This window comes from Lolium rigidum, chromosome 5, assembly GCF_022539505.1.
Source record: "Lolium rigidum isolate FL_2022 chromosome 5, APGP_CSIRO_Lrig_0.1, whole genome shotgun sequence".
NCBI classification, from domain to species: Eukaryota; Viridiplantae; Streptophyta; class Magnoliopsida; order Poales; family Poaceae; genus Lolium; species Lolium rigidum.
The window spans coordinates 262,436,328-262,457,112 of NC_061512.1; the positions used below are offsets into that span (position 1 = coordinate 262,436,328).

General features: G+C 41.4%; 1 pseudogene; it reads left to right on the forward strand.

The window, feature by feature from the left end:
- The first annotated feature begins 17,009 nt into the window (after positions 1–17,009).
- LOC124657557 lies at positions 17,010–20,403 on the forward strand (annotated as a pseudogene).
- Positions 20,404–20,785: the final 382 nt, after the last annotated feature.

Here is a 20,785-nt window from a genome sequence, read left to right on the forward strand (position 1 = left end):
AGATGTTGCTCAAGCCATCACATACCTTTATCATGATGTTCACCCACCCTTAATCCATTGAGACATTAGAAGAAGAAACATCTTACTAGAAGTTGACTACAATTTTGGGAATATGCCCTAGAGGGAATAATGGATGGCGTATTTCACAGTGTATTCATAAAGTTAAGTCGCTTGTATGAAATATGTGATTTAGTTGTGAAACTATGTGTTTACGGTTTTCATACTAGATCCTCTTTAGTTGGTAAGGTTGTGCTAGATACACAACTCTAAACTAATGTGCAAGTCGGATGAAACCCGGTTCCGCTGGTCAAGTACATAGCGTTGCTAATCTGATTTGTACCGATACTGATACACAACAAGCAAGTTGTCATATGTCTATCCCAATCATTGGAATCCTTAGACCTATGGTGATCAAACGATCCGAGCACTAGTAGGACATAGCCTATAGGCAACATTATTCAATGGCGCCCTTCTAAAGTAGCACGCCAACAATATTTAGCAAAAATATCAATGGCCTACCAAAATACGGGTAGGCAATAAGTATTATCTTACTGGTGGCATGTGGAAAAATTGGTACTAGTATTTCGACATGATGTTAGCGGCATACCAATATTCAGCACGCCGCCGCTATCTATACTACTGGTGGCATATTGGTAAAATGGTACGCCACAAGTAAATGGGACCCACAAGGCAGGGCCGTAGGAAAATAGCTGTGGTATGCCGTTATAATCGCGTGCCACAAATGTTTACACTATTGGTGGTGTTGCTTTATCGATACATGCTTATCACACCACAAATTTTCATGTGGGCATGCAATACGATCTTTGACCCTCCACACCATGTTAGCAGGCTTTCGATAGCTTAGAAGACCAAATTATACCCCATTTCAAAGCCGATCGAAAGGGTAGATGACCCGGGGTCCACGATTTAGAGTTTTCCTAGAAACGACGCTTCAGAGCTTCGGAATCCCTCCAAAACTTGGATGTGTTCCTAGTATATGCACATAATGTTGTTTCAAGATTGAAATAGATAGTAAACAACTCCAAATTATGACACCTTCACAGACATGCGTTATCACTTAAGAAGATCCTAGACTTAGAGTGCTAGTCCCACTTTGGGCCCAAACGAGGGAATCTTTTGAGAACTTGGGCCCAAATTTGGTTTTCCATGTTCCTATGACCTAACAAACCATATAAAAATATAAAATTTCATTGGTATACCCCTTTCTATGTCGCTAAAATGGATAGATGACCCATGCCCACATAATCTGGGTTTCTCCTGAAACAACGCTTCGGAGTGTTGCAATCCTTACAAAACTTGCATGTGTTCCTAGTATATGTATATAATGTTGTTTTAAGGTTGAAATACCTGGTATACAAGTTCCAAGTATGACTCCCTCATAGACATGCGTTTTTACTTAAGAAGACCCTAGACTTAGAGTGTAAATGTCCTACTTTGGGCCCAATGTAGGGAATCTTTTGTGAATTTTGGCGCAAGTTGGTTTTCCAAGTTCGCATGACCTAAAAAACACAAAGAAAGAGAAACTTTCATTGTTATATCTCCATTCAAAGTTGTTCAAATGGGTAAATGACCCGGGCCCATGAGATCAGGGTTTCGCCAAAAACGATGATTCGAAGCATCTGAATCACTCCAGAACTTGGATGTGTTCCTAGTATATGCACATAATCTTGTTTCAAGATTTAAATACATAGTATACAAATCCGATGTGTGACACCGATACGTCTCCGACGTATCGATAATTTCTTATGTTCTATGCCATATTATTGATGATACCTACATGTTTTATGCACACTTTATGTCATATTCGTGCATTTTCTGGAACTAACCTATTAACAAGATGCCGAAGTGCCGCTTGTCTGTTTTCTGCTGTTTTTGGTTTCAGAAATCCTAGTAACGAAATATTCTCGGAATTGGACGAAACAAAGACCCAGGGGCCTATTTCGCCACGAACCTTCCAGAAGACCGAAGAGCATACGAAGTGGGGCCACGAGGTGGCCAAACCACAAGGCGGCGCGGCCAAGGGGGGCCCGCGCCGCCCTGTGGTGTGGGCCCCTCGTTAGCCCCCCGACTCTGCCCTTCCGCCTACTTAAAGCCTCCGTCGCGAAACCCCTGATGCGAAAAACCACGATACGGAAAACCTTACTGAGACGCCGCCGCCGCTGATCCCATCTCGGGGGATTCGGAGATCTCCTCCGGCACCCTGCCGGAGAGGGGATTCATCTCCCGGAGGACTCTACACCGCCATGGTCGCCTCCGGAGTGATGAGTGAGTAGTTCACCCCTGGACTATGGGTCCATAGCAGTAGCTAGATGGTTGTCTTCTCCTCATTGTGCTTCATTGTTGGATCTTGTGAGCTGCCTAACATGATCAAGATCATCTATCCGTAATGCTATATGTTGTGTTTGTCGGGATCCGATGGATAGAGAATACCATGTTATGTTAATTATCAAGTTATTACCTATGTGTTGTTTATGATCTTGCATGCTCTCCGTTATTAGTAGAGGCTCCGGCCAAGTTGATGCTAGTAACTCCAAGAGGGAGTATTTATGCTCGATAGTGGGTTCATGTCTCCGTGAACTGCGGGAGTGACGAAACCCCTAAGGTTATGGATGTGTTGTTGCCACTAGGGATAAAACATTGATGCTATGTCCGAGGATGTAGTTATTGATTACATTACGAACCATACTTAATGCAATTGTCTCGTTGTTAGCAACTTAATACCGGAAGGGGTTCGGACGATAACTCGAAGGTGGACTTTTTAGGCATAGATGCGGTTGGATGGCGGTCTATGTACTTTGTCGTAATGCCCAATTAAATCTCACTATACTTATCATGTCATGTATGTGCATTGTTATGCCCTCTCTATTTGTCAATTGCCCGACTGTAATTTGTTCACCCAACATGCTTTTATCTTATGGGAGAGACACCTCTAGTGAAGTGTGGACCCCGGTCCATTCTTTTAATACTGAAATACAAATCTGCTGCAATACTTGTTTTACTATTTTCTCTGCAAACAATCATCTTCCACACAATTCGGTTAATCCTTTGTTACAGCAAGCCGGTGAGATTGACAACCTCACTGTTTCGTTGGGGCAAAGTACTTTGGTTGTGTTGTGCGGGTTCCACGTTGGCGCCGGAATCTCCGGTGTTGCGCCGCACTACATCCCGCCGCCATCAACCTTCAGCGTGCTTCTTGACTCCTACTCGGTTCGATTAAACCTTGGTTTCTTACCGAGGGAAACTTGCCGCTGTGCGCATCACACCTTCCTCTTGGGGTTCCCAACGGACGTGTCAACTACACGCATCAAGCAAATTTCTGGCGCCGTTGCCGGGGAGATCAAGACACGCTGCAAGGGGAGTCTCCACTTCTCAATCTCTTTACTTTGTTTTTGTCTTGCTTTATTTACTACTTTGTTTGCTGCATTATATCAAAACACAAAAAAATTAGTTGCTAGTTTTACTTTATTTACTGTCTTGCACTCTATATTAAAAACACAAAAAAATTAGTTTACTTGCATTTACTTTATCTAGTCTCGCTTTATTTACTACTGCTAAAATGGCCAACCCTGAAAATACTAAGTTGTGTGACTTCACTAGCACAAATAATAATGATTTCTTATGCACCCCTATTGCTCCACCTGCTACTACAGCAGAATTCTTTGAAATTAAACCTGCTTTACTTAATCTTGTCATGAGAGAGCAATTTTCTGGTGTTAGTTCTGATGATGTTGCTGCCCATCTCAATAATTTTGTTGAACTATGTGAAATGCAAAAATATAAAGATGTAGATGGTGACATTATAAAATTAAAATTGTTCCCTTTCTCATTAAGAGGAAGAGCTAAAGATTGGTTGCTATCTCTGCCTAAGAATAGTATTGATTCATGGACTAAATGCAAGGATGCTTTTATTGGTAGATATTATCCCCCTGCTAAAATTATATCTTTGAGGAGTAGCATAATGAATTTTAAACAATTGGATAATGAACATGTTGCTCAAGCTTGGGAAAGAATGAAATCTCTCGGTTAAAAATTGCCCAACCCATGGATCGACTACTTGGATGATCATCCAAACCTTCTATGCAGGACTAAATTTTTCTTCGCGGAATTTATTGGATTCAGCTGCTGGAGGTACCTTTATGTCCATCACTCTTGGTGAAGCAACAAAGCTTCTTGATAATATGATGGTTAATTACTCTGAATGGCACACGGAAAGAGCTCCACAAGGTAAGAAGGTAAATTCTGTTGAAGAAACCTCTTCCTTGAATGATAAGGTCGATGCTATTATGTCTATGCTTGCGAATGATAGGACTAATGTTGATCCTAATAATGTTCCATTAGCATCATTGGTTGCCCAAGAAGAACATGTTGATGTAAACTTCATTAAGAATAATAATTTCAACAACAATGCTTATCGGAACAATTCTAGTAATAACTATAGGCCATATCCTTATAATAATGGTAATGGTTATGCTAATTCTTATGGGAATTCTTACAACAATAATAGGAATACACCCCCTGGACTTGAAGCCATGCTTAAAGAATTTATTAGTACACAAACTGCTTTTAACAAATCATGTTGAGGAAAAACTCAATAAAATTGATATTCTTGTTTCTAGAGTTGATAGTCTTGCCTCTGATGTTGATCTTTTGAAATCGAAAGTTATGCCTAATAGGGATATTGAAAATAAAATTGTTACTACAGCAAATGCCATCCAAGTTAGAATTAATGAGAATATAAGATTAATGGCTGAACTAGCGTGCTAGGTGGGATAGAGAAGAAAATGAAAAACTAGCTAAAAAGGAAAATGTAGCTAAAGTTTGGACTATTACCACCACTAGCAATGCTAATGATTCACATGTTGCTGCACCTCCTACTATCAATGGTAAAATAATTGGTGTTGGCAATGCTTCTACTCCTAGTGCAAAGCGCGCAAAATTACCTGAAACTGCTTAAACTGCTGAAACTGCTTGTGATAAAACTGCTGAAATTTTTTTCAACCTTGGGGATGATAATCCCATTGCTTTAGATTGTAATGATTTAGATTTTGATGATTGCCACATCTCTGAAGTTATAAAGTTCTTGCAAAAACTTGCTAAGAGTCCCAATGCTAGTGCTATAAACTTGGCTTTCACAAAACATATTACAAATGCTCTCATAAAAGCTAGAGAAGAGAAACTAAAACTTGAAACTTCTATTCCTAGAAAGCTAGAGGATGGTTGGGAGCCCATCATTAAAATGAGAGTCAAAGATTTTGATTTTAATGCTTTATGTGATCTTGGTGCAAGTATTTCTGTTATGCCTAAAAAAGTCTATGATATGCTTGACTTGCCACCATTGAAAAATTGTTATTTGGATGTTAATCTCGCTGATAATGCTAAAAAGAAACCTTTGGGGAAGGTTGATAATTTTCATATTATGGTTAACAATAACCTTGTCCCCGTTGATTTTGTTGTCTTGGATATTGAATGCAATGCATCTTGCCCCATTATATTGGGAAGACCTTTTCTTCGAACCGTTGGTGCTACTATTGATATGAAGGAAGGTAATATTAAATATCAATTTCCTCTCAAGAAAGGTATGGAACACTTCCCTAGAAAGAGAATGAAGTTACCTTATGATTCTATTATTAGAACAAATTATGATGTTGATGCTTCGTCTCTCGATGTTACTTGAGTTACACTTTTCGCGCCTAGCCGAAAGGCGTTAAAGAAAAGCGCTTATGGGAGACAACCCATGTTTTTACTACAGTATTTTTGTTTTATATTTGTGTCTTGGAAGTTGTTTACTACTGTAGCAACCTCTCCTTATCTTAGTTTTGAGTTTTGTTGTGCCAAGTAAAGTCTTTGATAGTAAAGTAAGTACTAGATTTGGATTACTGCGCAGTTACAGATTTCTTTGCTGTCACGAATCTGGGTCTACCTCCCTGTAGGAAGCTCAGAAAATTAAGCCAATTTACGTTCATGATCCTCAGATATTTACGCAACTTTCATTCAATTTGAGCATTTTCATTTGAGCAAGTCTGGTGGCCTAATAAAATCCATCTTTACGGACTGTTCTGTTTTGACAGATTCTGTCTTTTATTTCGCATTGCCTCTTTTGCTGTGTTGGATGAATTTCTTTGATCCATTAATGTCCAGTAGCTTTATGCAATGTCCAGAAGTGTTAAGAATGATTGTGTCACCTCTGAACATGTGAATTTTTATTATGCACTAACCCTCTAATGAGTTGTTTCGAGTTTGGTGTGGAGGAAGTTTTCAAGGATCAAGAGAGGAGTATGATGCAATATGATCAAGGAGAGTGAAAGCTCTAAGCTTGGGGATGCCCCGGTGGTTCACCCCTGCAAATTATAAGAAGACTCAAGCGTCTAAGCTTGGGGATTCCCAAGGCATCCCCTTCTTCATCGACAACATTATCGAGTTCCTCCCCTGAAACTATATTTTTATTCCGTCACATCTTATGCACTTTGCTTGGAGCGTCGGTTTGTTTTTGTTTTTGTTTTGTTTGAATAAAATGGATCCTAGCATTCACTTTATGGGAGAGAGACACGCTCCGCTGTAGCATATGGACAAGTATGTCCTTAGGCTCTACTCATAGTATTCATGGCGAAGTTTCTTCTTCGTTAAATTGTTATATGGTTGGAATTGGAAAATGCTACATGTAGTAACTCTAAAATGTCTTGGATAATTTGATACTTGGTAATTGTTGTGCTCATGTTTAAGATCTTGCATCATATACTTTGCACCCATTAATGAAGAAATACTTAGAGCTTGCTAATTTGGTTTGCATATTTGGTTTCTCTAGAGTCTAGATAACATCTAGTATTGAGTTTTGAACAACAAGGAAGACGGTATGGAGTCTTATAATGTTTACAATATGTCTTTTATGTGAGTTTTGCTGTACCGTTCATCCTTGTGTTTGTTTCAAATAACCTTGCTAGCCTAAACCTTGTATCGAGAGGGAATACTTCTCATGCATCCAAAATACTTGAGCCAACCACTATGCCATTTGTGTCCACCATACCTACCTACTACATGGTATTTATCCGCCATTCCAAAGTAAATTGCTTGAGTGCTACCTTTAAAATTCCATCATTCACCTTTGCAATATATAGCTCATGGGACAAATAGCTTAAAAACTATTGTGGTATTGAATATGTACTTATGCACTTTATCTCTTATTAAGTTGCTTGTTGTGCGATAACCATGTTTCGGGGACGCCATCAACTATTCTTTGTTGAATATCATGTGAGTTGCTATGCATGTCCGTCTTGTCTGAAGTAAGAGAGATCTACCACCTTTATGGTTGGAGCATGCATATTGTTAGAGAAGAACTTTGGGCCGCTAACTAAAGCCATGATTCATGGTGGAAGTTTCAGTTTTGGACATATATCCTCAATCTCATATGAGAATAATAATTGTTGCCACATGCTTATGCATTAAAGAGGAGTCCATTATCTGTTGTCCATGTTGTCCCGGTATGGATGTCTAAGTTGAGAATAATCAAAAGCGAGAAATCCAAAATGCGAGCTTTCTCCTTAGACCTTTGTACAGGCGGCATGGAGGTACCCCATTGTGACACTTGGTTAAAACATGTGCATTGCAAAGATCCGGTAGTCCAAGCTAATTAGGACAAGGTGCGGGCACTATTAGTATACTATGCATGAGGCTTGCAACTTGTAAGATATAACTTTCATAACTCATATGCTTTATTACTACCGTTGACAAAATTGTTTCATGTTTTCAAAATAAAAGCTCTAGCACAAATATAGCAATCGATGCTTTCCTTTTTGAAGGACCATTCTCTTTTACTTTTATGTTGAGTCAGTTCACCTATCTCTCTCCACCTCAAGAAGCAAACACTTGTGTGAACTGTGCATTGATTCCTACATACTTGCATATTGTACTTGTTATATTACTCTATGTTGACAATTATCTATGAGATATACATGTTACAAGTTGAAAGCAACCGCTGAAACTTAATCTTCCTTTGTGTTGTTTCAATACCTTTACTTTGATTTATTGCTTTATGAGTTAACTCTTATGCAAGACTTATTAATACTTGTCTTGAAGTACTATTCATGAAAAGTCTTTGCTTTATGATTCACTTGTTTACTCATGTCATTACCATTGTTTTGATCGCTGCATTCATTACATATGTTTACAAATAGTATGATCAAGGTTATGATGGCATATCACTTCAGAAATTATCTTTGTTATCGTTTTACCTGCTCGGGACGAGCAGAACTAAGCTTGGGGATGCTTGATACGTCTCCGACGTATCGATAATTTCTTGTGTTCTATGCCATATTATTGATGATACCTACATGTTTTATGCACACTTTATGTCATATTCGTGCATTTTCTGGAACTAACCTATTAACAAGATGCCGAAGTGCCGATTCTGTTGTTCTTGCTGTTTTTGGTTTCAGAAATCCTAGTAACGAAATATTCTCGGAATTGGACGAAACAAAGACCTAGGGGCCTATTTCGCCACGAACCTTCCATAAGACCGAAGAGCATACGAAGTGGGGCCACGAGGTGGCCAAACCACAAGGCGGCGCGGCCAAGGGGGGGCCCGCGCCGCCCTGTGGTGTGGGCCCCTCGTTAGCCCCCGACTCCGCCCTTCCGCCTACTTAAAGCCTCCGTCGCGAAACCCACGATGCGAAAAACCACGATACGGAAAACCTTACCGAGACGCCGCCGCCGCCGATCCCATCTCGGGGGATTCTCGGAGATCTCCTCCGGCACCCCTGCCGGAGAGGGGATTCATCTCCCGGAGGACTCTACACCGCCATGGTCGCCTCCGGAGTGATGAGTGAGTAGTTCACCCATGGACTATGGGTCCATAGCAGTAGCTAGATGGTTGTCTTCTCCTCATTGTGCTTCATTGTTGGATCTTGTGAGCTGCCTAACATGATCAAGATCATCTATCTGTAATGCTATATGTTGTGTTTGTAGGGATCCGATGGATAGAGAATACCATGTTATGTTAATTATCAAGTTATTACCTATGTGTTGTTTATGATCTTGCATGCTCTCCGTTATTAGTAGAGGCTCTGGCCAAGTTGATGCTAGTAACTCCAAGAGGGAGTATTTATGCTCGATAGTGGGTTCATGTCTCCGTGAATCTGGGGAGTGACAGAAACCCCTAAGGTTATGGATGTGTTGTTGCCACTAGGGATAAAACATTGATGCTATGTCCGAGGATGTAGTTATTGATTACATTACGCACCATACTTAATGCAATTGTCTGTTGTTAGCAACTTAATACTGGAAGGGGTTCGGACGATAACCTGAAGTGGACTTTTTAGGCATAGATGCAGTTGGATGGCGGTCTATGTACTTTGTCGTAATGCCCAATTAAATCTCACTATACTTATCATGTCATGTATGTGCATTGTTATGCCCTCTCTATTTGTCAATTGCCCGACTGTAATTTGTTCACCCAACATGCTTTTATCTTATGGGAGAGACACCTCTAGTGAACTGTGAACCCCGGTCCATTCTTTTAATACTGAAATACAAATCTGCTGCAATACTTGTTTTATTGTTTTCTCTGCAAACAATCATCTTCCACACAATTCGGTTAATCCTTTGTTACAGACAAGCCGGTGAGATTGACAACCTCACTGTTTCGTTGGGGCAAAGTACTTTGGTTGTGTTGTGCGGGTTCCACGTTGGCGCCGGAATCTCCGGTGTTGCGCCGCACTACATCCCGCCGCCATCAACCTTCAACGTGCTTCTTGACTCCTACTGGTTCGATTAAACCTTGGTTTCTTACTGAGGGAAACTTGCCGCTGTGCGCATCACACCTTCCTCTTGGGGTTCCCAACGGACGTGTCAACTACACGCATCAGACACCTTCACAGACATGTGTTGTCACTTAAGAAGATCCTAGACTTAGACTGTGAATGTCCCACTTATGGCCCATCGAAAGGAATATTTTGAGAACTTAGGCTCAATTTTGGTTTTCCATGTTCATGTAACCTAACACTAGTACAGAACAACGCTATGGATATGGGTCGAAAACCCCATCGACAATGGAGAAAGCACCCGCCACTCGAAGCCGGTCGCTGATGTGATGGTCCCAATTGCAATGTAGGTTCGCGCCTTGCCAATTTTAGATGGGAAATGATTAGAAGTAAGTGTTACTTATGTTCACTACATTGCCACAGAGTTTTGTTAATATCAGTTTGTAATGAGGGCTACAAGAAAACACAACTCCACCGTCGATGGTTCCCTGCTTAATTTAAGTGTCTCCAAGAGGTGGATATGTTGGATCATTTGTTGATGGGTTATGTTTACGCCAGGAAATTTGGTGCATATGCCTTAGTCAAGCTAGGCTGCAGATTGACATACCCGACGGTTCAGAAAAGCAAAAACCTGGTTGATCAAGTCGAGGAAACATTTTCATGTCAAAGATGATCTTTAACGGGTTTGTCACACTGATTTTCTGGTCAATTTGAAAGCAACACAATGCAAGATCTTCAGCAACTCTCAATAACGGTTTTGGTGTATGTGTTTGTGTCAATAATAGTGGATGAACTCAAAACTTGGCTGCATGTTGGTGTAGGTGGGGGGAATGCTTTAGAGAGAGATGAGTAAGTTTTGAGTTGGTGGTGTTCTACTGCCACTCAATATTACATCGATGACTCTAAAACAATTCCAATGATATTATCTCAACCACGTACCATATATATAATACTCATATAAATTATCATAAAAGATTGACTTACTTTAAGTGTGTGACCCAGCAGGTAGTTTAACACACAAACATGAACTTTTGGATCAATAACCAACAACGGGACCATGTTCATCTGTGATGGTTCATGTGTGGCCATGAATAACTTTGAGTGAACCTTTTGATATCTATATTCAAGTCCCTTTGCTTCACGATATTTTGAACACCTGAGGTGAGACTTCAGTATCCCTGAGATTCAACTCTTGATCAGAATATTCATTATGCTCGTTCTGGTTTCATTCTCTTTTCTCGTTCTGTATTACGATGTCCTCATGATCATCATCACGTCATGACTGGCCAGTCGATAAGGTGACATCGTAATCCTAGAAGGTCCAGAGTATATGTTTCCATATGTCTGGAGGAACAATATCCTAGTCTTGAACTATCCATGTCCCATACATACTTTCCAATATACATGAAAGTCATCTTTTTTAGTACTCTTTTGTAGAGCAATGTTTAATTAGTTCAAGGCACATCTTCGATTATGAATGTGCTTCACATTCTAATGGTCTTAGGTCTTGTCCATATGATAAACACATAAGATATTAATAACAACCAATCACTTAATGTCTCATAGTTTATCAAACATAATGGGGTTTGTTTAGTTCCCTTGTTCTGCTAATAGTTTACTCTCATTGCTGATGGCAACCTTGCTACATTTAATTTGCCCATGATCAAGAAAACTTGGTCATCATACAACACATTAGCTAGTCCTAGATGCGGGACTAGGAACAACTGTTGTTTATGTCTCTACATGTGATTATGAGTTTTCTTTTGAGTCTCATATTTAAGACACATAGCAGTTGTAGCATAAGAAAACAAACAATAATAATGAATATGGAGTTAAATAACAGCATTTATTATTACATCTAGGACACAACTCTTTTAACAATGCCACTAAATTTTACACAATAAGAAAATAACAAAGGATAGCAAACACTAACACACCAATTCTAAGGTGCTTGTATAAAATTAAACTAAAGTGAGCTTAATTTTACAATCATTGCTTAATGTACACATAATATACTAGGTAAAATCCAAACAAACAACCTAGCAGAAAACTGTAAAAAGATTGATAGCTATAACAACTGACCAACTTAGCAAATTGATAATTAAATAATTTGCTCTAAATAGAACATTCATGCTAATGTAAACAGAAAATTCACAATAAACTAATCACAACAATGACAACAACCTACCATCACATAATAGATTGAAATAATAGGCCTAACTATCAAGACAATCTAGTTTATCATCATATCATCCGGACATACAAATGTGTATACCTTTGATTCGACGGGAGTTCATCGTGATGTTGCGCAGATTGCACACCGTTGGGGAACCCCAAGAGGAAGGTATGATGAGCACAATAGCAAGTTTTCCCTCAGTAAGAAACCAAGGTTTAATCGACCAATAGGAGAAATGAGTGACTTTTGAAGGTGTTGCTAGCTGACTTGTGGCAGGGCGCACTACTGGCGTCAGCAACAACGTGGAACCTGCACACAACACAACCAAAATACTTTGCCCCAACTTACAGTGAGGTTGTCAATCTCACCGGTTTTGCTGAAAACAAAGGATTAACCGTATAGTGTGGAAAGCCATGTTTGTTTGCAGTAAAATAAAATAGAACAATGCTTGGAGTAAGTAAACAGAATAGGATGATATTATCAGTGTAAAAGAAAGGATCAGGGTCCACAGTTCACTAGAGGTGTCTCTCCATAAAGATAAATAACATGTTGGGTGAACAAATTATAGCTGGACAATTGATAGAGTAAAGACCATACATGACAAGATGATTACTATGATATTCATTTGAGCATGACAACATAATACATAGACCGTAATCTAACTGCGTCTATGACTAATAATCCACCTTCCGGTTAGCGTCCGCACCCCTTTCAGTATTAAGTTGCAAGCAACAAATTATCTCATTAAGCAATGTGTGTAAAGTAAACAATAGAATTATCCTTAGACAAAGCATTGTTGTTTTCTCCCTATTAGCAACAACACATCAACAATCTTAGAAGTTATTGTCACTCTTCCAGATTAGTAGAGGCATGAACCCACTATCGAGCATAAATACTGCCTCTTGGAGTCACAAGCACATACTTGGCCAGAGCATCTACTAGCAACAGAGAGCATGCAAGATCACAAATAACATATGACAAGTATATAATCGATCTTAACCATAGTATACAATATTCATCGGATCCCAGAAAACACAACATGTAGCATTACATAAAGATGATCTTGATCATGATAGGCAGCTCAGAAGATCTAAACATGAAGCACAAATTGGAGAAGACAACCATCTAGCTACTGCTATGGACCCATAGTCCAGCGATGAGCTACTCACGCATCACTTCGGAGGCAGGCATGGCGTTGTAGAGGCCTCCGGTGATGATCTCCCTCTCCAGCAGGGTGTCCGGAAGAGCTTTAGAACCCTCCCGAGCTAGGATCGGCGATGGCGGCCGCGATGGAACTTTTCGTGGATGGAGGCTCGGGTATTTAGGTTTTTCCAAAACAGGTGAATAAATAGTCGGAAGGGCGAGGTCAGTGGGTGCCCGAGGGGCCCACACGACCCCTTGGTGCGGCCAGGGCCTGGGCCGCACCATGGCCTGGTGTGGCTGCCTCGTAGCACCATTTCGTCTCTCCTCCGGACTCCGTCTTCGTTTCGGTAAAATAGGAACTTCGTCTTTTGTTTCGTCCAATTTCGAGAATATTTCATGTACAACTTTTCTGAAATACAAAACAGCAGAAAACAAGAACTGGCACTGTGGAATCTTATTAATAGGTTAGTTCCAAAAAATGTATAAAAGTGCAACGAAGTGTGAACAAAACATATAGAAATTATAGATACGTTTGCAATATATCAGCATCCCCAAGCTTAACTCCTGCTCATGCTCGAGTAGGTAAGTGATTACAAAAATAATTTTTGAGGTGACATGAAGCCAACACAATCTTGATCAAGTTAATGTAAAAGCATTGTGAGCTGGGATCAAAGTACTCTAAACATAGGCATGATAGATATAATTCTAACAATATAACTTAGCAACTATGTTACAACATAAAAAGTAACCAAACAAAGGATTATGAATAATGAGAAAACATAGAAAAGTGGTACTCAGCTTGTCCTTTATGGAGTAGCAAAACATAAACGCTAGGACACCTTTAAAGTTCAAAGGGTGACTAGATACAAGTAATTTGAGAACAAACAATAACATAATCATGAATCAATCAATAATAAATTTTGGGGCTATGCACATTATACTCAGAATGACAACTATGCTCTCTTAATTGGTGCATAAAGCAAGAAGATGAAGACTCAACATAAAAGTAAAAGAAAGGCCTTGCGCAGAGGGAAGCAAGATTACTCATAGGCGCGGGATGAGATTCGTGCTCCGCATCCTGTGGTCGAAACGCAAGCGTCGCACCGTTGGTTGATGGACACGTGTCGAAAACCCTAGCGGAAAAATGGCTAAGGATAAGTTAGCGTTCAAATTACCCGAAAATGGCGCTAAGATTGGTGGAACCGTTAGAACCTTTCAAGGTTCCGGGTAAAAATTTCAAACGATGAGCCATTATCTCTGCAGGGGCGTAACCCGGAGACTCGTTGTAAAAATAATGTCGATGGATGAAGCCCGTGAGATGAGGGATCTTTCCGGCATGCGAGCTGGAAAGGATCATGAAGTTGGAGTTCTTCAAGTTTCCCCATGTTACCGAGAGGATTGTCGGAAGCAAAATGATTCAAGCAAGGCGGAAACAAGAGGTGAATCTCGGAGAACTCTCGGGGATACTATTGTGGGTATACTTCATGGGTGTACCATCGACAATGCCTAGATCCGGCAAGTCCGGGTGACCCATAGACGGTGATGGTGGCGTATGGCCCATCGGGCGACCCAGTTGTTGTAGATCAAGATGGATGATGTCCAGCCCAGGAACAAGGAGCCGGATCCACCGACCGACCCTGGAAGTCGGATCCAGCCTGGCCCGTTAGGGGTAGCCGGATCCGGTACGGCGTATAAGGAAAGGCGGATCCTTGACGTGCACGACAATGTAATATTCCATAGCTACGTGACTTGTATTCCGGCTAGGACTCTCCGTGTAAACCCTAGATCCTGGCGCCTTTATAAGCCGGATCCCGGGAGCCCTAGAGGCACAACCACAACTCATTGTAACAACGCGAAAGCGCCCAGATAATTCTAGACAAGCAACATTAGGCCCTGTCATCGCGCGGAGGGACTCAACATATTGCTTATTTTTCGGAGAGGTGTCTCGATCATGTATGCATAGTTTGCGAACCATAGGGTGACACACTTAAGGTTCGATGTTAACTAAGTAGATATTGAATATGAGATGGAGACCGAATGTTTTCCGGAGTCTCGGATGGGATCCAGGACATCACGAGGAGGTTCGGAATAGTCCGGAGAATAAGATTCATATATGGGAAGTCATTTTCAGGGTTACCGAAAAAGTTCAGGATTTTTCGGTATTGTACTAGAGGTTCTAGATGGTTCCGGAGGGTACCATAGTGGAGCCCATCTATCCCGGACGACCAACATGGACCGGAGGGGGTCGCATAGGCCCACATGGGCCAGGCACACCAGCCCCCCAAGGCCCAGACGGTTGGATCAAGTGGATAAGATCAAATCCCTTGAAAATAGGGACTTAACTTGGGGTGCAGTTTTCCCCCCTTTTTTGGCCAATCCTAGGTCTTGGAGGAGGGGCCAAGGTAACCCCCCATGCCTATATAAGAGGGAGGGGAGGGTTGGGGCGTAGTACAACATCCCCCCAAACCCTAGCCACACCTCTCTCCCTCCTTCCTGCGCAGGCTTGGCGAAGCACTGCAGGTTTTCTTCTCCAGCACCACCACGCCGTCGTGTTGCTGGAATTCCGAGGGAATATACTACGTTCGTTGCCCCGCTGGAACGGGGAGAGGGCGTCATCATCGACACCGTGTGTGTGACCGAGTACGGAAGTGCTGCCTGATCGCAGCACTGGAAATGATTGCAACACGAGCCGGAGTTCGTCAAGTGTCATCTACATCAACCGAGATCTGATCTTGTTAATACTTTGGATCTACGAGGGTTAGTTTCTCATCTAACTCGTTGCATAGATCTCATAGATTGGATCTTGGTTTCGTGTTCTTGCGGTAGAATTTTTTGTTTTCTATGCTATGAACCCTACATAACCATGGGTCGTATTGTTGTCGTTTACAGTGTACGGTGTCCTTAGCGTCGCTCTGTACTAGTGTTGCATTGTTTGTTAGATAAGACTGGCATGTTAGGCTGATGTTGTGCCACAAAATATGTAAACCTCGGAGGGTGTCATTGACGATCATAGTCATCCTTCTCTTTCCACTCCTAGTAGTTATCCTGATATCTTCAAACCTCAATAATCACCTCAGACCTTGCCCAACAGATATCATAACCAAAAAGACGGTTTAAAGTTTCTACAAAAATGGTAGCCCAGAAGAATTTCACTAGATGGTTAGTTCCAGAAATTAATCTAAAAAATCATGTGAAGCAGACAATCAGAAGAGAAATACTGCTTTCCGGCAGTTATTAGTTGGTTAGCTCCAAAAAATAATCAATTTATATACTCATAGAAATTATTAGCCAATTGAACTTCTAATGCAATAAATACTAGATAAATCCCATCTCTGAAGACACGACGAGCATAATATGTTTGTTTTGTTTTGAACGGCTGGAAGCATCCACGGTCATCATAGAGAACCAGACACAATTACGAATGGAGAATCTTAGACTAGCTAGGATTGGAGCATCTTATAGACTAGTAAACCACTACTATAGGTGCTCTTGTCCGTCAACTTAAACCTGTCGACTTAGAAGACATCTTTGTCCGAGTTCGGCGAGTAAATAATATAGCCGGCCTTTAGAACTGAGTCAAAGTTTTCACTTCAGTTTTTTTTTTTTTTTTGAGATGCAAGTGTGTGGGTGTGACTCACACCGTGTGAGGCTGATGTACATGTGTTTTAAACCCCTGGAATTCAACTGGCACTTCACACCTCGAGCTCTCACACACCACCACTCGGCACAAGCGCGGCGCCGCGTTCTACTCAGGACACCGGAGGTGCGCCATTCTCTCCATCTCCTTCATCTATGCATTTTCGCGTGTGTTCGTCTTGCTGCCAGACTTGTGGGGAGTGCTTCGATCAGTTAATTTACGTGAGATCACTTGGCGTATGCAGTCATCATATCATACAGCCGGAGCACGCAGTAAGATCATGGCGAATTCCGCGGCGCCCCCGCCGCTACATCGCTTGGTTCTCTCGTTTGTCCTGCTTCCACTCCTTATTTCCAGGCACGCTGACGGCCGAGGCACTTCTCTGAGAGATCAAGCCGCAGCGCTCCTCCGCTGGAAATCATCACTCAACTTCTCCTCCAAGCACCAGCTGGGAACCTGGAGAGACGACGGCATGTACCCGTGCAACTGGACCGGCATCAACTGCGGAGACACTCGGTCAAGCGGAGGAACCACGGTGAAGGTCATAAGAGAGCTCAATCTTGGCGGTGCCGGCATCGCAGGACAACTTCACACCCTGAGATTTCAATCACTCCCATACCTCGTCAATCTCGACCTCAGCGATAACTATGGTCTCTTTGGCGCCTTCCCTCCTGGCATCGGCTCTCTTTCCATGCTTTCCAGCCTCAACTTCTCCGGTGATCAGCTCAGTGGGAACATACCTGTGTCAGTTTCCAACCTTGGGAGGCTCACGGACATGGACCTCTCGAACAATAATATCTCTGGCCAAATCCCTCCTGCCTTGGGAAATCTCTCAAGACTTGTCATTCTTTATCTCGATGGGAATAGGCTCTCAGGTAGCATCCCATGGCAACTGGGACACCTTCAGAACATGAGGGAGCTGGATTTGACCTTCAATATTCTTTCTGGCCAAATACCTTCCGCCCTTGCGAACCTGACAAGCCTCAACTTTCTGGACCTGTCTGGTAATCGCCTGTCGGGACCTATACCTGAAGTTCTAGGACACATCCATACCTTGCAAGACATGTCCTTGGCAGTAAACAACCTCACTGGCACAATTCCTCCATCCCTTGGAAACCTCACAATGATCAAAAACCTGGTCTTATATCGGAATCAGGTCACTGGTCCGATCCCGGTAGAGCTTGGGATGCTCTCCAGCTTGACTGGTTTGGACTTCTCACAGAATCTTTTGACGGGCTCTATTCCTTCAACTGTTGCTGGAAATCTTACTTCAGTGACCTATTTTGCTCTTTGGGGTAACCACATAACTGGATCCATCCCTCACGAGTTCGGAAATCTCGTGAATCTGGAAGTGCTTGACATCTCGATGAATTTCATAGTTGGATCAGTGCCGACAAGTATTGGGAACATGTCTTCACTCAGGGATATACACATAGCAAGAAATAATCTCTCTGGGGAATTGCCGTCTGAGTTTGGAAACTTGGAAATTTTGGAATATCTTGCAGCCTATAGAAATCAGCTGTCTGGCATAATCCCTCAGAGTTTTGGAAAATTGGTTAGTATGATAGAAATGCGACTATTCTCCAATCAAATCTTCGGCTCTTTGCCTTCATCGCTCTCCAACCTTACCAATTTGGTCAGCATTCAACTGTCCGAAAACCAGCTAACAGGACACTTGCCAAATTTGTGCCAAAGTAAAAGGCTACATGTTCTTGTAGTTTATAATAACAATTTTGATGGACTTGTCCCAAAAGGCTTGAGGGATTGCAGTTCACTAACGACCATCATCCTCGGAAAGAATCTGATTGAGGGAGACATAACTGAAGCATTTGGGGTGTATCCACATCTCAATATGATTGATTTATCTTCAAACAGGTTTGGAGGCCATCTCTCGCCAAATTGGAGCTCGTGTCAAAACTTGACAATTCTTAATTTTGGAGACAACATGCTAGAAGGCAGTATACCTTCTGAGTTAGGGGAGCTAAGAAATCTCAGAATTCTCAAACTGCGATTTAATAGGTTTATCGGTGAGATACCACAGGAAATTGGCAACTTAACCAACCTGTACTGGATGGATTTAAGAAAAAATCAACTATCTGGCCAGATCCCTAAGCAAATCGGCCAACTTAGCAATCTTGAGATTCTTGATTTCTCAAGCAACATGTTGAGTGGTAAAATACCAGAAGAGACCGGAAGTTGTTTGAAATTGCGGTCAATAAATATGAATAACAACAACCTTAATGGAAGTCTTCCACCTAGTTTGGGCCATTTAGCTTCGATGCAAAGTATGCTTGATCTTAGTATGAATAGTCTCAGTGGATCAATACCATCGGAACTTAGCAAACTAGAGATGTTGATCTTCATAAACTTCTCACACAATCAATTAAATGGTGCAATCCCTATCTCCATTGCAAGCATGGAAAGCCTAACAATAATTGATGTATCATACAACTTCCTAGAAGGCTCTGTCCCAAAAGGGATCCGCAATGCATCAGCCGAATGGTTTCTCCACAATGAGGGTCTTTGCGGGGACTTTGTTGGCCTATCTCCTTGTGATATGCCCTCTACGGATCATAGGCGAAAGCATCACAAGTTTTTACTATCAGTCAGTGCTCTACTATTTTAATAGCAGCCAGTGTAATTGCCTTTTCTATTCGCCGCAAGAAGCTATCTAAAAGTACTGCTGATGTGGGAAAAAGAAATGTCTTGTCAGTATGGAACTTTGATGGTAGAATGGCATTTGAGGACATTATCAATGCAACTGAAAATTTTGATGAGAAGCACTGCATTGGAGAGGGATCATATGGTAGTGTTTACAAAGCAAAACTTCAAGATGAACAAGTGGTTGCAGTCAAGAAACTCCATGCAGGAAATGAAGAGGCGGATGATGAAGAAAGTGGTTCCAGCATGAGATTGAAATGTTGACAAAAATTCGGCAGCGCAGCATCGTCAAACTGTATGGATATTGTTCTCATCCACGGTACCGGTTCCTTGTATGCCAGTTTATAGAGAGAGGAAATCTAGCTTCTATATTAAGCAATGAAGAACTAGCAATTGAGTTCCATTGGCAAAGAAGGACAACTCTCGTAAGAGATGTGGCTCAAGCCATCACTTACCTTCATCATGATGTTCACCCACCCATAATTCATCGAGACATCACAAGCAGAAACATCATACTAGATGTTGACTACAAAGCATTTGTCTCAGATTTTGGTATTGCAAGAATGTTAAAACCTGATTCGTCGAATTGGAGTACACTAGCAGGGACCTACGGCTACATAGCACCTGGTATATTTATTTAGTGCATTACTATATCCTTTAGTAAATTTTGTTTGATGCTTTTCACCGATACATACTTCTAATCCTTATATTCTTGTTTGGGTGCAGAATTTTCCTACACATCTCAAGTTACAGAGAAATGTGATGTATATAGTTTTGGTGTCGTGGTGCTTGAAGTGTTGATGGGCAAACACCCAGGAGACGTGCAAAATTTTCTTTCTTCACTTAATGACCAATTTCTTCTCGAAGAAATCATTGATAGACAACTTCCTCGACCCAAAACTGATGAAGAGAAAGACGTTAAACGGTGTATCTCTGTGGCATTTGACTGCCTCCTTCCTTCACCTAAAGAAAGGCCAAGTATGCTGAAAGTTTACCAAGATCTTGTGACCTGAAATTACATGTTCAATCTTTGCAGATGTATATGCTCTTGTTTAGTCCAGAACGAACATAGGCTCCCTTAGATGTATACTGGTATTGGTTATTTCAGAACAAACATAGAATGTATGGGCCATACATATACACTGTACAATCGTTTCATGCATAGAGATGATGGATCATGTTCGTTATAATATATTGAAAGGAGGCTCTTAAGTGTTTGTATCTGTCGCATATAGTTTGCAGTATGTGAACTTATGTTATCTCCTGATAATGCCAAGTGAACCAGTTCCGTATATTTGCACTTCCCAAAGAAGAATATTGTAGCTGCCATGGATAGCAAATAAGTGGATAGCAGGCTGGAGAAGAATTAAACAGGTCTGACATAAGAAAATAAGA